Here is a 14151-nt window from a genome sequence, read left to right on the forward strand (position 1 = left end):
TCACTGTGGAAATGTGTGATCAGCATGACCTATACAACTGATAGAAACAGTTGTAAAAAAAAATCATTTTCTCATGCCCATGAAATGCTATTTCTGTTTGCACTTCATTGCTAAAAGCAAACTGGATTGCAGAGGATGGTTTCGATCCATAAATCACTTGGTTAACTGCCCTGCACACTTCCACTTCATCCCTCCACTTTCAGATACCCCAAAACAATACTTGAACTCACAATAAATGGATTAGGCGGTCAGTGTCTTAAGTCACTGTGGAAATGTGTGATCAGCATGACCTATACGAACTGATAGAAACAGTTGTAAAAATATACATTTCGGAGGGCACAGAGATATGCCCATGAAATTCTCCTTTTTTGTCAAAAATCTTCAAAAGGAGAATCTTCATCAATCAATTTGTGTTATTTGCTGATCTCTCTTTCTCCATATGAATTTGCATTCATCCACCCCAGATGGGACTCGAACCCACAATCCCTGGCTTAGAAGGCCAGTGCCTTATCCATTAGGCCACTGGGGTACTTGCTAAAAATGAACTGGATAGCAGAGAGTGGTTTAGACCGATCGTACACGTGGTGAAAGTAGACATCACGCTTCCGCTTCGCTTCTGTAATCAGCATGACCTGTACAAACTGACAGAAGCAGTCAAAAAATAATCACGGAGGGCAGGAGACATGCCCATGAAATTATGGTTTAATATTTCTGTTTGCACTTCATTGCTAAAGGCAAACTGCATAGCAGAGGATGGTTTCGATCCATAAATCACTTGGTTAACTGCCCTGCACACTTCCACTTCATCCCTCCACTTTCAGATACCCCCCAAAAAACTTGAACTCACAATAAATGGATTAGGCGGTCAGTGTCTTAAGTCACTGTGGAAATGTGTGATCAGCATGACCTATACGAACTGATAGAAACAGTTGTAAAAACAAAAAGCATTTTGGAGGGCACAGAGACATGCCCATTAAATGCTATTTCTGTTTGCACTTCATTGCTAAAAGCAAACTGGATTGCAGAGGATGGTTTCGATCCCTAAATCACTTGGTTAACTGCCCATGGCACACTTCCACTTCATCCCTCCACTTTCAGATACCCCAAACAAAACTTGAACTCACAATAAATGGATTAGGTGGTCAGTGTCTTAAGTCACTGTGGAAATGTGTGATCAGCATGACCCAAATAAAAACTGATAGAAACAGTTGTAAAAAAAAAAGTAGACATCACTGCTTCCGTTTGGAAAAATTGGACCTGTACAAACTGATAGAAGCAGTCAAAAAAATCACAGAGACATGCCCATTAAATTATGGTTTAATATTTCTGTTTGCACTTCATTGCTAAAAGCAAACTGCATTGCAGAGGATGGTTTCGATCCATAAATCACTTGGTTAACTGCCCATCACACTTCCACTTCATCCCTCCACTTTCAGATACCCCAAAACAAAACTTGAACTCACAATAAATGGATTAGGTGGTCAGTGTCTTAAGTCACTGTGGAAATGTGTGATCAGCATGACCTATACGAACTGATAGAAACAGTTGTAAAAAAAAATGCAATTTCGAGGGCACAGAGACATGCCCATGAAATTCTCCTTTTTTGTCATTTTAAAAAATCCACTGTTAAATCTTCATTTCTAAAGGAGAATTGGATTTCAATCCATCAACCTTCTGTTTGCAATTTGCATTCATACCCCAAAGGACAAACAATCCCTTGCAGAGGCCATGGTTATCCATCCACTAAATCACTTGGTTAAATTGAACTGGATAGCAGAGAGTTTTAGACCATCCCTCCACTTTCAGGTAAAAACAAAACTTGAACTCACAATAAATGGATTAGGCTGTCAGTGTCTTAAGTCACTGTGGAAATGTGTGATCAGCATGACCTATACGAAACTGATAGAAGCAGTAATAAAAAAGAATCACAGAGGGCACAGAGACATGCACATGAAATTCTACAATTTAAAAAAATCCCTGTTTACATTTCATTTCTAAAAGTAGAATTGGATAGCTTCGATCCATCAACCTCTGTGTTATGTGCCCAGCTCTTCTCTTCTGTTTGCACTTCATTGCTAAAAGCAAACTGCATAGCAGAGGATGGTTTCGATCCATAAATCACTTGGTTAACTGCCCTGCACACTTCCACTTCATCCCTCCACTTTCAGATACCCCAAAACAATACTTGAACTCACAATAAATGGATTAGGCGGTCAGTGTCTTAAGTCACTGTGGAAATGTGTGATCAGCATGACCTATACGAACTGATAGAAACAGTTGTAAAAAAAAATACATTTTGGAGGGCACAGAGACATGCCCATTAAATGCTATTTCTGTTTGCACTTCATTGCTAAAATTGCAAACTGGATTGCAGAGGATGGTTTCGATCCCTAAATCACTTGGTTAACTGCCCATCACACTTCCACTTCATCCCTCCACTTTCAGATACCCCAAAACAAAACTTGAACTCACAATAAATGGATTAGGTGGTCAGTGTCTTAAGTCACTGTGGAAATGTGTGATCAGCATGACCTATACGAACTGATAGAAACAGTTGTAAAAAAATGCATTTTCGAGGGCACAGAGACATGCCCATGAAATTCTCCTTTTTTGTCACTGTTAAATCTTCAATCCATCAATCTTTGTGTTATTTGCTGATCTCTCTTTCTCCATATGAATTGCATTCATCCACCCCAGATGGGACTCGAACCCACAATCCCTGGCTTAGAAGGCCAGTGCCTTATCCATTAGGCCACTGGGGTACTTGCTAAAAATGAACTGGATAGCAGAGAGTGGTTTAGACCGATCGTACACGTGGTGAAAGTAGACATCACGCTTCCGCTTCGCTTCTGTAATCAGCATGACCTGTACAAACTGACAGAAGCAGTCAAAAAATAATCACGGAGGGCAGGAGACATGCCCATGAAATTATGGTTTAATATTTCTGTTTGCACTTCATTGCTAAAGGCAAACTGCATAGCAGAGGATGGTTTCGATCCATAAATCACTTGGTTAACTGCCCTGCACACTTCCACTTCATCCCTCCACTTTCAGATACCCCAAAACAAAACTTGAACTCACAATAAATGGATTAGGCGGTCAGTGTCTTAAGTCACTGTGGAAATGTGTGATCAGCATGACCTATACGAACTGATAGAAACAGTTGTAAAAAAGAATGCATTTTGGAGGGCACAGAGACATGCACATGAAATTCTACAATTTAAAAAAATGTTTACATTTCATTTCTAAAAGTAGAATTGGATAGCTGTCCATCAACCTCTGTGTTATGTGCCCAGCTCTTCTCTTCTGTTTGCATTAATTGCTAAAAGCAAACTGCATAGCAGAGGATGGTTTCGATCCATAAATCACTTGGTTAACTGCCCTGCACACTTCCACTTCATCCCTCCACTTTCAGATACCCCAAAACAAAACTTGAACTCACAATAAATGGATTAGGCGGTCAGTGTCTTAAGTCACTGTGGAAATGTGTGATCAGCATGACCTATACGAACTGATAGAAACAGTTGTAAAAAAAAGCAGTCAAAAAATAATTTTCAGAGGGCACAGAGACATGCCCATTAAATGCTATTTCTGTTTGCACTTCATTGCTAAAAGCAAACTGGATTGCAGAGGATGGTTTCGATCCCTAAATCACTTGGTTAACTGCCCATCACACTTCCACTTCATCCCTCCACTTTCAGATACCCCAAAACAAAACTTGAACTCACAATAAATGGATTAGGTGGTCAGTGTCTTAAGTCACTGTGGAAATGTGTGATCAGCATGACCTATACGAACTGATAGAAACAGTTGTAAAAAAATGAATTTTCGAGGGCACAGAGACATGCCCATGAAATTCTCCTTTTTTGTCACTGTTAAATCTTCAATCCATCAATCTTTGTGTTATTTGCTGATCTCTCTTTCTCCATATGAATTTGCATTCATCCACCCCAGATGGGACTCGAACCCACAATCCCTGGCTTAGAAGGCCAGTGCCTTATCCATTAGGCCACTGGGGTACTTGCTAAAAATGAACTGGATAGCAGAGAGTGGTTTAGACCGATCGTACACGTGGTGAAAGTAGACATCACGCTTCCGCTTCACTTCTGTAATCAGCATGACCTGTACAAACTGACAGAAGCAGTCAAAAAATAATCACGGAGGGCAGGAGACATGCCCATGAAATTATGGTTTAATATTTCTGTTTGCACTTCATTGCTAAAGGCAAACTGCATAGCAGAGGATGGTTTCGATCCATAAATCACTTGGTTAACTGCCCTGCACACTTCCACTTCATCCCTCCACTTTCAGGTACCCCAAAACAAAACTTGAACTCACAATAAATGGATTAGGCAGTCAGTGTCTTAAGTCACTGTGGAAATGTGTGATCAGCATGACCTATACGAGCTGATAGAAGCAGTAATAAAAAAGAATCACAGAGGGCACAGAGACATGCACATGAAATTCTACAATTTAAAAAAATCCCTGTTTACATTTCATTTCTAAAAGTAGAATTGGATAGCTTCGATCCATCAACCTCTGTGTTATGTGCCCAGCTCTTCTCTTCTGTTTGCAATTAATTGCTAAAAGCAAACTGCATAGCAGAGGATGGTTTCGATCCATAAATCACTTGGTTAACTGCCCTGCACACTTCCACTTCATCCCTCCACTTTCAGATACCCCAAAACAAAACTTGAACTCACAATAAATGGATTAGGTGGTCAGTGTCTTAAGTCACTGTGGAAATGTGTGATCAGCATGACCTATACGAACTGATAGAAACAGTGTAAAAAAAAATACATTTTGGAGGGCACAGAGACATGCCCATTAAATGCTATTTCTGTTTGCACTTCATTGCTAAAAGCAAACTGGATTGCAGAGGATGGTTTCATCCCTAAATCACTTGGTTAACTGCCCATCACACTTCCACTTCATCCCTCCACTTTCAGATACCCCAAAACAAAACTTGAACTCACAATAAATGGATTAGGTGGTCAGTGTCTTAAGTCACTGTGGAAATGTGTGATCAGCATGACCTATACGAACTGATAGAAACAGTTGTAAAAAAAAAATCATTTCGGAGTCCACAGAGACATGCCAATGAAATTCTCATTTTTTGTCACAGTTAAATCTTCAATCCATCAATCTTTGTGTTATTCGCTGATCTCTCTTTCTCCATATGAATTTGCATTCATCCACCCCAGATGGGACTCGAACCCACAATCCCTGGCTTAGAAGGCCAGTGCCTTATCCATTAGGCCACTGGGGTACTTGCTAAAAATGAACTGGATAGCAGAGAGTGGTTTAGACCGATCGTACACGTGGTGAAAGTAGACATCACGCTTCCGCTTCACTTCTGTAATCAGCATGACCTGTACAAACTGACAGAAGCAGTCAAAAAATAATCACGGAGGGCAGGAGACATGCCCATGAAATTATGGTTTAATATTTCTGTTTGCACTTCATTGCTAAAGGCAAACTGCATAGCAGAGGATGGTTTCGATCCATAAATCACTTGGTTAACTGTCCTGCACACTTCCACTTCATCCCTCCACTTTCAGATACCCCAAAACAAAACTTGAACTCACAATAAATGGATTAGGTGGTCAGTGTCTTAAGTCACTGTGGAAATGTGTGATCAGCATGACCTATACGAACTGATAGAAACAGTTGTAAAAAAAATCATTTCGAGGGCACAGAGACATGCACATGAAATTCTACAATTTAAAAAAATCCCTGTTTACATTTCATTTCTAAAAGTAGAATTTTTCATCCATCAACCTCTGTGTTATGTGCCCACTCTTCTCTTCTGTAATGCAGCATGCCCATTCAAATGCTATTTCTGTTTGCACTTCATTGGAAATGTGGCTAAAAGCAAACTGGATTGCAGAGGATGGTTTCGATCCCTAAATCACTTGGTTAACTGCCCTCACACTTCCACTTCATCCCTCCACTTTCAGATACCCCAAAACAAAACTTGAACTCACAATAAATGGATTAGGTGGTCAGTGTCTTAAGTCACTGTGGAAATGTGTGATCAGCATGACCTATACGAACTGATAGAAACAGTTGTAAAAAAAAGAATCACAGAGGGCACAGAGACATGCCCATGAAATTCTCTTTTTTGTCACTGTTAAATCTTCAATCCATCAATCTTTGTGTTATTTGCTGATCTCTGTTTCTCCATATGAATTTGCATTCATCCACCCCAGATGGGACTCGAACCCACAATCCCTGGCTTAAAGGCCAGTGCCTTATCCATTAGGCCACTGGGGTACTTGCTAAAAATGAACTGGATAGCAGAGAGTGGTTTAGACCGATCGTACACGTGGTGAAAGTAGACATCACGCTCTGTTCTGTAATCAGCATGACCTGTACAAACTGACAGAAGCAGTCAAAAAATAATCACGGAGGGCAGGAGACATGCCCATGAAATTATGGTTTAATATTTCTGTTTGCACTTCATTGCTAAAGGCAAACTGCATAGCAGAGGATGGTTTCGATCCATAAATCACTTGGTTAACTGCCCTGCACACTTCCACTTCATCCCTCCACTTTCAGATACCCCAAAACAAAACTTGAACTCACAATAAATGGATTAGGCAGTCAGTGTCTTAAGTCACTGTGGAAATGTGTGATCAGCATGACCTATACGAACTGATAGAAACAGTTGTAAAAAAAACATTTTGAGGGCACAGAGACATGCACATGAAATTCTACAATTTAAAAAAATCCCTGTTTACATTTCATTTCTAAAAGTAGAATTGGATAGCTTCGATCCATCAACCTCTGTGTTATGTGCCCAGCTTTCTCTTCTGTTTGCACTTTATGCTAAAAGCAAACTGGATTGCAGAGGATGGTTTCGATCCCTAAATCACTGGGTTAACTGCCAGGCACACTTCCACTTCATCACTCCACTTTCAGGTACCCCAAAACTAAACTTGAACTCACAATAAATGGATTAGGTGGTCAGTGTCTTAAGTCACTGTGGAAATGTGTGATCAGCATGACCTATACGAGCTGATAGAAGCAGTAATAAAAAAGAATCACAGAGGGCACAGAGACATGCCCATTAAATGCTATTTCTGTTTGCACTTCATTGCTAAAAGCAAACTGGATTGCAGAGGATGGTTTCGATCCCTAAATCACTTGGTTAACTGCCCATCACACTTCCACTTCATCCCTCCACTTTCAGATACCCCAAAACAAAACTTGAACTCACAATAAATGGATTAGGTGGTCAGTGTCTTAAGTCACTGTGGAAATGTGTGATCAGCATGACCTATACGAACTGATAGAAACAGTTGTAAAAAAAAACATTTTCGAGGGCACAGAGACATGCCCATGAAATTCTCTTTTTTGTCACTGTTAAATCTTCAATCCATCAATCTTTGTGTTATTTGCTGATCTCTCTTTCTCCATATGAATTTGCATTCATCCACCCCAGATGGGACTCGAACCCACAATCCCTGGCTTAGAAGGCCAGTGCCTTATCCATTAGGCCACTGGGGTACTTGCTAAAAATGAACTGGATAGCAGAGAGTGGTTTAGACCGATCGTACACGTGGTGAAAGTAGACATCACGCTTCCGCTTCACTTCTGTAATCAGCATGACCTGTACAAACTGACAGAAGCAGTCAAAAAATAATCACGGAGGGCAGGAGACATGCCCATGAAATTATGGTTTAATATTTCTGTTTGCACTTCATTGCTAAAGGCAAACTGCATAGCAGAGGATGGTTTCGATCCATAAATCACTTGGTTAACTGCCCTGCACACTTCCACTTCATCCCTCCACTTTCAGATACCCCAAAACAATACTTGAACTCACAATAAATGGATTAGGCGGTCAGTGTCTTAAGTCACTGTGGAAATGTGTGATCAGCATGACCTATACGAACTGATAGAAACAGTTGTAAAAAAATAATGCATTTTGGAGGGCACAGAGACATGCCCATGAAATGCTATTTCTGTTTGCACTTCATTGCTAAAAGCAAACTGGATTGCAGAGGATGGTTTCGATCCCTAAATCACTTGGTTAACTGCCCATCACACTTCCACTTCATCCCTCCACTTTCAGATACCCCAAAACAAAACTTGAACTCACAATAAATGGATTAGGTGGTCAGTGTCTTAAGTCACTGTGGAAATGTGTGATCAGCATGACCTATACGAACTGATAGAAACAGTTGTAAAAAAAAATGCATTTTCAAGGGCACAGAGACATGCCCATGAAATTCTCCTTTTTTGTCACTGTTAAATCTTCAATCCATCAATCTTTGTGTTATTTGCTGATCTCTCTTTCTCCATATGAATTTGCATTCATCCACCCCAGATGGGACTCGAACCCACAATCCCTGGCTTAGAAGGCCAGTGCCTTATCCATTAGGCCACTGGGGTACTTGCTAAAAATGAACTGGATAGCAGAGAGTGGTTTAGACCGATCGTACACGTGGTGAAAGTAGACATCACGCTTCCGCATTCACTTCTGTAATCAGCATGACCTGTACAAACTGACAGAAGCAGTCAAAAAATAATCACGGAGGGCAGGAGACATGCCCATGAAATTATGGTTTAATATTTCTGTTTGCACTTCATTGCTAAAGGCAAACTGCATAGCAGAGGATGGTTTCGATCCATAAATCACTTGGTTAACTGCCCTGCACACTTCCACTTCATCCCTCCACTTTCAGATACCCCAAAACAAAACTTGAACTCACAATAAATGGATTAGGTGGTCAGTGTCTTAAGTCACTGTGGAAATGTGTGATCAGCATGACCTATACGAACTGATAGAAACAGTTGTAAAAAAAAGAATTTTGAGGGGCACAGAGACATGCCATGAAATTCATTTAAAAAAATCCCTGTTTACATTTTTTCTAAAAGTAGAATTGGATAGCTTCGATCCATCAACCTCTGTGTTATGTGCCCAGCTCTTCTCTTCTGTTTGCAATTAATTGCTAAAGGCAAAATGCATAGCAGAGGATGGTTTCGATCCCTAAATCACTTGGTTAACTGCCCTGCACACTTCCACTTCATCCCTCCACTTTCAGATACCCCAAAACAAAACTTGAACTCACAATAAATGGATTAGGCAGTCAGTGTCTTAAGTCACTGTGGAAATGTGTGATCAGCATGACCTATACGAACTGATAGAAACAGTTGTAAAAAAAATACATTTTGGAGGGCACAGAGACATGCCCATGAAATTCTATTTTGTTTGCACTTCATTGCTAAAAGCAAACTGGATTGCAGAGGATGGTTTCGATCCAAATCACTTGTTTAACTGCCCATTTCCACTTCATCCCTCCACTTTCAGATACCCCAAAACAAAACTTGAACTCACAATAAATGGATTAGGCAGTCAGTGTCTTAAGTCACTGTGGAAATGTGTGATCAGATGACCTATACGAACTCAGAAATGTAATCAGGGAATGACATGCATGAAATTCTAGAAACATGCCTGATAGAAACATTTGAAAAAAATACATTTTCAAGGGCACAGAGACATGCCCATTAAATGCTATTTCTGTTTGCACTTCATTGCTAAAAGCAAACTGCATAGCAGAGGATGGTTTCGATCCATAAATCACTTGGTTAACTGCCCTGCACACTTCCACTTCATCCCTCCACTTTCAGATACCCCAAAACAAAACTTGAACTCACAATAAATGGATTAGGTGGTCAGTGTCTTAAGTCACTGTGGAAATGTGTGATCAGCATGACCTATACGAACTGATAGAAACAGTTGTAAAAAAAAAGAATTTTCGAGGGCACAGAGACATGCACATGAAATTCTCCTTTTTTGTCACTGTTAAATCTTCAATCCATCAATCTTTGTGTTATTTGCTGATCTCTCTTTCTCCATATGAATTTGCATTCATCCACCCCAGATGGGACTCGAACCCACAATCCCTGGCTTAGAAGGCCAGTGCCTTATCCATTAGGCCACTGGGGTACTTGCTAAAAATGAACTGGATAGCAGAGAGTGGTTTAGACCGATCGTACACGTGGTGAAAGTAGACATCACGCTTCCGCTTCACTTCTGTAATCAGCATGACCTGTACAAACTGACAGAAGCAGTCAAAAAATAATCACGGAGGGCAGGAGACATGCCCATGAAATTATGGTTTAATATTTCTGTTTGCACTTCATTGCTAAAGGCAAACTGCATAGCAGAGGATGGTTTCGATCCATAAATCACTTGGTTAACTGCCCTGCACACTTCCACTTCATCCCTCCACTTTCAGATACCCCAAAACAAAACTTGAACTCACAATAAATGGATTAGGCAGTCAGTGTCTTAAGTCACTGTGGAAATGTGTGATCAGCATGACCTATACGAGCTGATAGAAGCAGTAATAAAAAAGAATCACAGAGGGCACAGAGACATGCACATGAAATTCTACAATTTAAAAAAATCCCTGTTTACATTTCATTTCTAAAAGTAGAATTGGATAGCTTCGATCCATCAACCTCTGTGTTATGTGCCCAGCTCTTCTCTTCTGTTTGCACTTCATTGCTAAAGGCAAAATGCATAGCAGAGGATGGTTTCGATCCCTAAATCACTTGGTTAACTGCCCATCACACTTACACTTCATCCCTCCACTTTCAGATACCCCAAAACAAAACTTGAACTCACAATAAATGGATTAGGTGGTCAGTGTCTTAAGTCACTGTGGAAATGTGTGATCAGCATGACCTATACGAACTGATAGAAACAGTTGTAAAAAAAATACATTTTGGAGGGCACAGAGACATGCCCATTAAATGCTATTTCTGTTTGCACTTCATTGCTAAAAGCAAACTGGATTGCAGAGGATGGTTTCGATCCCTAAATCACTTGGTTAACTGCCCATCACACTTCCACTTCATCCCTCCACTTTCAGATACCCCAAAACAAAACTTGAACTCACAATAAATGGATTAGGTGGTCAGTGTCTTAAGTCACTGTGGAAATGTGTGATCAGCATGACTATACGAACTGATAGAAACAGTTGTAAAAAAAATGCATTTTCGAGGGCACAGAGACATGCCCATGAAATTCTCCTTTTTTGTCACTGTTAAATCTTCAATCCATCAATCTTTGTGTTATTTGCTGATCTCTCTTTCTCCATATGAATTTGCATTCATCCACCCCAGATGGGACTCGAACCCACAATCCCTGGCTTAGAAGGCCAGTGCCTTATCCATTAGGCCACTGGGGTAGTTGCTAAAAATGAACTGGATAGCAGAGAGTGGTTTAGACCGATCGTACACGTGGTGAAAGTAGACATCACGCTTCCGCTTCACTTCTGTAATCAGCATGACCTGTACAAACTGACAGAAGCAGTCAAAAAATAATCACGGAGGGCAGGAGACATGCCCATGAAATTATGGTTTAATATTTCTGTTTGCACTTCATTGCTAAAGGCAAACTGCATAGCAGAGGATGGTTTCGATCCATAAATCACTTGGTTAACTGTCCTGCACACTTCCACTTCATCCCTCCACTTTCAGATACCCCAAAACAAAACTTGAACTCACAATAAATGGATTAGGTGGTCAGTGTCTTAAGTCACTGTGGAAATGTGTGATCAGCATGACCTATACGAACTGATAGAAACAGTTGTAAAAAAGAATACATTTCGGAGAGCACAGAGACATGCCCATTAAATGCTATTTCTGTTTGCACTTCATTGCTAAAAGCAAACTGGATTGCAGAGGATGGTTTCGATCCCTAAATCACTGGGTTAACTGCCCTGCACACTTCCACTTCATCACTCCACTTTCAGGTACCCCAAAACAAAACTTGAACTCACAATAAATGGATTAGGTGGTCAGTGTCTTAAGTCACTGTGGAAATGTGTGATCAGCATGACCTATACGAACTGATAGAAACAGTTGTAAAAAAAATGCATTTTCGAGGGGCACAGAGACATGCCCATGAAATTCTCCTTTTTTGTCACTGTTAAATCTTCAATCCATCAATCTTTGTGTTATTTGCTGATCTCTTTTCTCATATGAATTTGCATTCATCCACCCCAGATGGGACTCGAACCCACAATCCCTGGCTTAGAAGGCCAGTGCCTTATCCATTAGGCCACTGGGGTACTTGCTAAAAATGAACTGGATAGCAGAGAGTGGTTTAGACCGATCGTACACGTGGTGAAAGTAGACATCACGCTTCCGCTTCACTTCTGTAATCAGCATGACCTGTACAAACTGACAGAAGCAGTCAAAAAATAATCACGGAGGGCAGGAGACATGCCCATGAAATTATGGTTTAATATTTCTGTTTGCACTTCATTGCTAAAGGCAAACTGCATAGCAGAGGATGGTTTCGATCCATAAATCACTTGGTTAACTGCCCTGCACACTTCCACTTCATCCCTCCACTTTCAGATACCCCAAAACAAAACTTGAACTCACAATAAATGGATTAGGCAGTCAGTGTCTTAAGTCACTGTGGAAATGTGTGATCAGCATGACCTATACGAGCTGATAGAAGCAGTAATAAAAAAAATCACAGAGGGCACAGAGACATGCACATGAAATTCTACAATTTAAAAAAATCCCTGTTTACATTTCATTTCTAAAAGTAGAATTGGATAGCTTCGATCCATCAACCTCTGTGTTATGTGCCCAGCTCTTCTCTTCTGTTTGCAATTAATTGCTAAAAGCAAACTGCATAGCAGAGGATGGTTTCGATCCCTAAATCACTTGGTTAACTGCCCATCACACTTCCACTTCATCCCTCCACTTTCAGATACCCCAAAACAAAACTTGAACTCACAATAAATGGATTAGGTGGTCAGTGTCTTAAGTCACTGTGGAAATGTGTGATCAGCATGACCTATACGAACTGATAGAAACAGTTGTAAAAAAATACATTTTGGAGGGCACAGAGACATGCCCATTAAATGCTATTTCTGTTTGCACTTCATTGCTAAAAGCAAACTGGATTGCAGAGGATGGTTTCGATCCCTAAATCACTTGGTTAACTGCCCATCACACTTCCCACTTTCAGGCTTGAACTCACAATAAATGGATTAGGCAGTCATCCCTATATCCACTTTCAGATACCCCAAAACAAAACTTGAACTCACAATAAATGGATTAGGTGGTCAGTGTAAAAGTAGAATTGGATAGCGTTAAGTCACATGTGGAAATGTGTTATCAGCATGACCTGTACAAACTGATAGAAAAAAAAAAATCATTTTGGAGGGCAGAGACATGCCCATTCATTGCTAAAGGCAAACTGCATAGCAGAGGATGGTTTCGATCCATAAATCACTTGGTTAACTGCCCTGCACACTTCCACTTCATCCCTCCACTTTCAGATACCCCAAAACAAAACTTGAACTCACAATAAATGGATTAGGCGGTCAGTGTCTTAAGTCACTGTGGAAATGTGTGATCAGCATGACCTATACGAACTGATAGAAACAGTTGTAAAAAAAAAATCACAGAGGGCACAGAGACATGCACATGAAATTCTACAATTTAAAAAAATCCCTGTTTACATTTCATTTCTAAAAGTAGAATTGGATAGCTTCGATCCATCAACCTCTGTGTTATGTGCCCAGCTCTTCTCTTCTGTTTGCAATTAATTGCTAAAAGCAAACTGCATAGCAGAGGATGGTTTCGATCCATAAATCACTTGGTTAACTGCCCTGCACACTTCCACTTCATCCCTCCACTTTCAGATACCCCAAAACAAAACTTGAACTCACAATAAATGGATTAGGTGGTCAGAATGTGTGATCAGCATGACCTATACGAACTGATAGAAACAGTTGTAAAAAAAAATACATTTTGGAGGGCACAGAGACAAGCCCATTAAATGCTATTTCTGTTTGCACTTCATTGCTAAAAGCAAACTGGATTGCAGAGGATGGTTTCGATCCCTAAATCACTTGGTTAACTGCCCATCACACTTCCACTTCATCCCTCCACTTTCAGATACCCCAAAACAAAACTTGAACTCACAATAAATGGATTAGGTGGTCAGTGTCTTAAGTCACTGTGGAAATGTGTGATCAGCATGACCTATACGAACTGATAGAAACAGTTGTAAAAAAAAATGCATTTTCATGAAATTCTCCTTTTTGTCACTGTTAAATCTTCAATCCATCAATCTTTGTGTTATTTGCTGATCTCTCTTTCTCC

General features: G+C 40.3%; 9 non-coding genes across 9 annotated transcripts; all 9 read right to left on the bottom strand.

Moving 5' to 3' along the window:
- Nucleotides 1-456: 456 nt before the first annotated feature.
- On the bottom strand, nucleotides 457-529 carry trnar-ucu (transfer RNA arginine (anticodon UCU)). Its single transcript has one exon. It is a non-coding gene; the product is annotated as a tRNA-Arg (tRNA).
- Nucleotides 530-2689: 2160 nt separating this feature from the next.
- Nucleotides 2690-2762, bottom strand: trnar-ucu (transfer RNA arginine (anticodon UCU)). Its single transcript has one exon. It is a non-coding gene; the product is annotated as a tRNA-Arg (tRNA).
- Nucleotides 2763-3946: 1184 nt separating this feature from the next.
- Nucleotides 3947-4019, bottom strand: trnar-ucu (transfer RNA arginine (anticodon UCU)). Its single transcript has one exon. It is a non-coding gene; the product is annotated as a tRNA-Arg (tRNA).
- A 1177-nt stretch (nucleotides 4020-5196) lies between these two features.
- On the bottom strand, nucleotides 5197-5269 carry trnar-ucu (transfer RNA arginine (anticodon UCU)). The gene has a single exon. It is a non-coding gene; the product is annotated as a tRNA-Arg (tRNA).
- Nucleotides 5270-7439: 2170 nt separating this feature from the next.
- Nucleotides 7440-7512, bottom strand: trnar-ucu (transfer RNA arginine (anticodon UCU)). Its single transcript has one exon. It is a non-coding gene; the product is annotated as a tRNA-Arg (tRNA).
- Nucleotides 7513-8327: 815 nt separating this feature from the next.
- On the bottom strand, nucleotides 8328-8400 carry trnar-ucu (transfer RNA arginine (anticodon UCU)). Its single transcript has one exon. It is a non-coding gene; the product is annotated as a tRNA-Arg (tRNA).
- Nucleotides 8401-9885: 1485 nt separating this feature from the next.
- On the bottom strand, nucleotides 9886-9958 carry trnar-ucu (transfer RNA arginine (anticodon UCU)). The gene has a single exon. It is a non-coding gene; the product is annotated as a tRNA-Arg (tRNA).
- A 1176-nt stretch (nucleotides 9959-11134) lies between these two features.
- trnar-ucu (transfer RNA arginine (anticodon UCU)) lies at nucleotides 11135-11207 on the bottom strand. Its single transcript has one exon. It is a non-coding gene; the product is annotated as a tRNA-Arg (tRNA).
- An 812-nt stretch (nucleotides 11208-12019) lies between these two features.
- trnar-ucu (transfer RNA arginine (anticodon UCU)) lies at nucleotides 12020-12092 on the bottom strand. Its single transcript has one exon. It is a non-coding gene; the product is annotated as a tRNA-Arg (tRNA).
- Between the last annotated feature and the right edge of the window lie 2059 nt (nucleotides 12093-14151).

This window comes from Oncorhynchus masou, chromosome 12, assembly GCF_036934945.1.
Source record: "Oncorhynchus masou masou isolate Uvic2021 chromosome 12, UVic_Omas_1.1, whole genome shotgun sequence".
Taxonomy (NCBI): domain Eukaryota; kingdom Metazoa; phylum Chordata; class Actinopteri; order Salmoniformes; family Salmonidae; genus Oncorhynchus; species Oncorhynchus masou.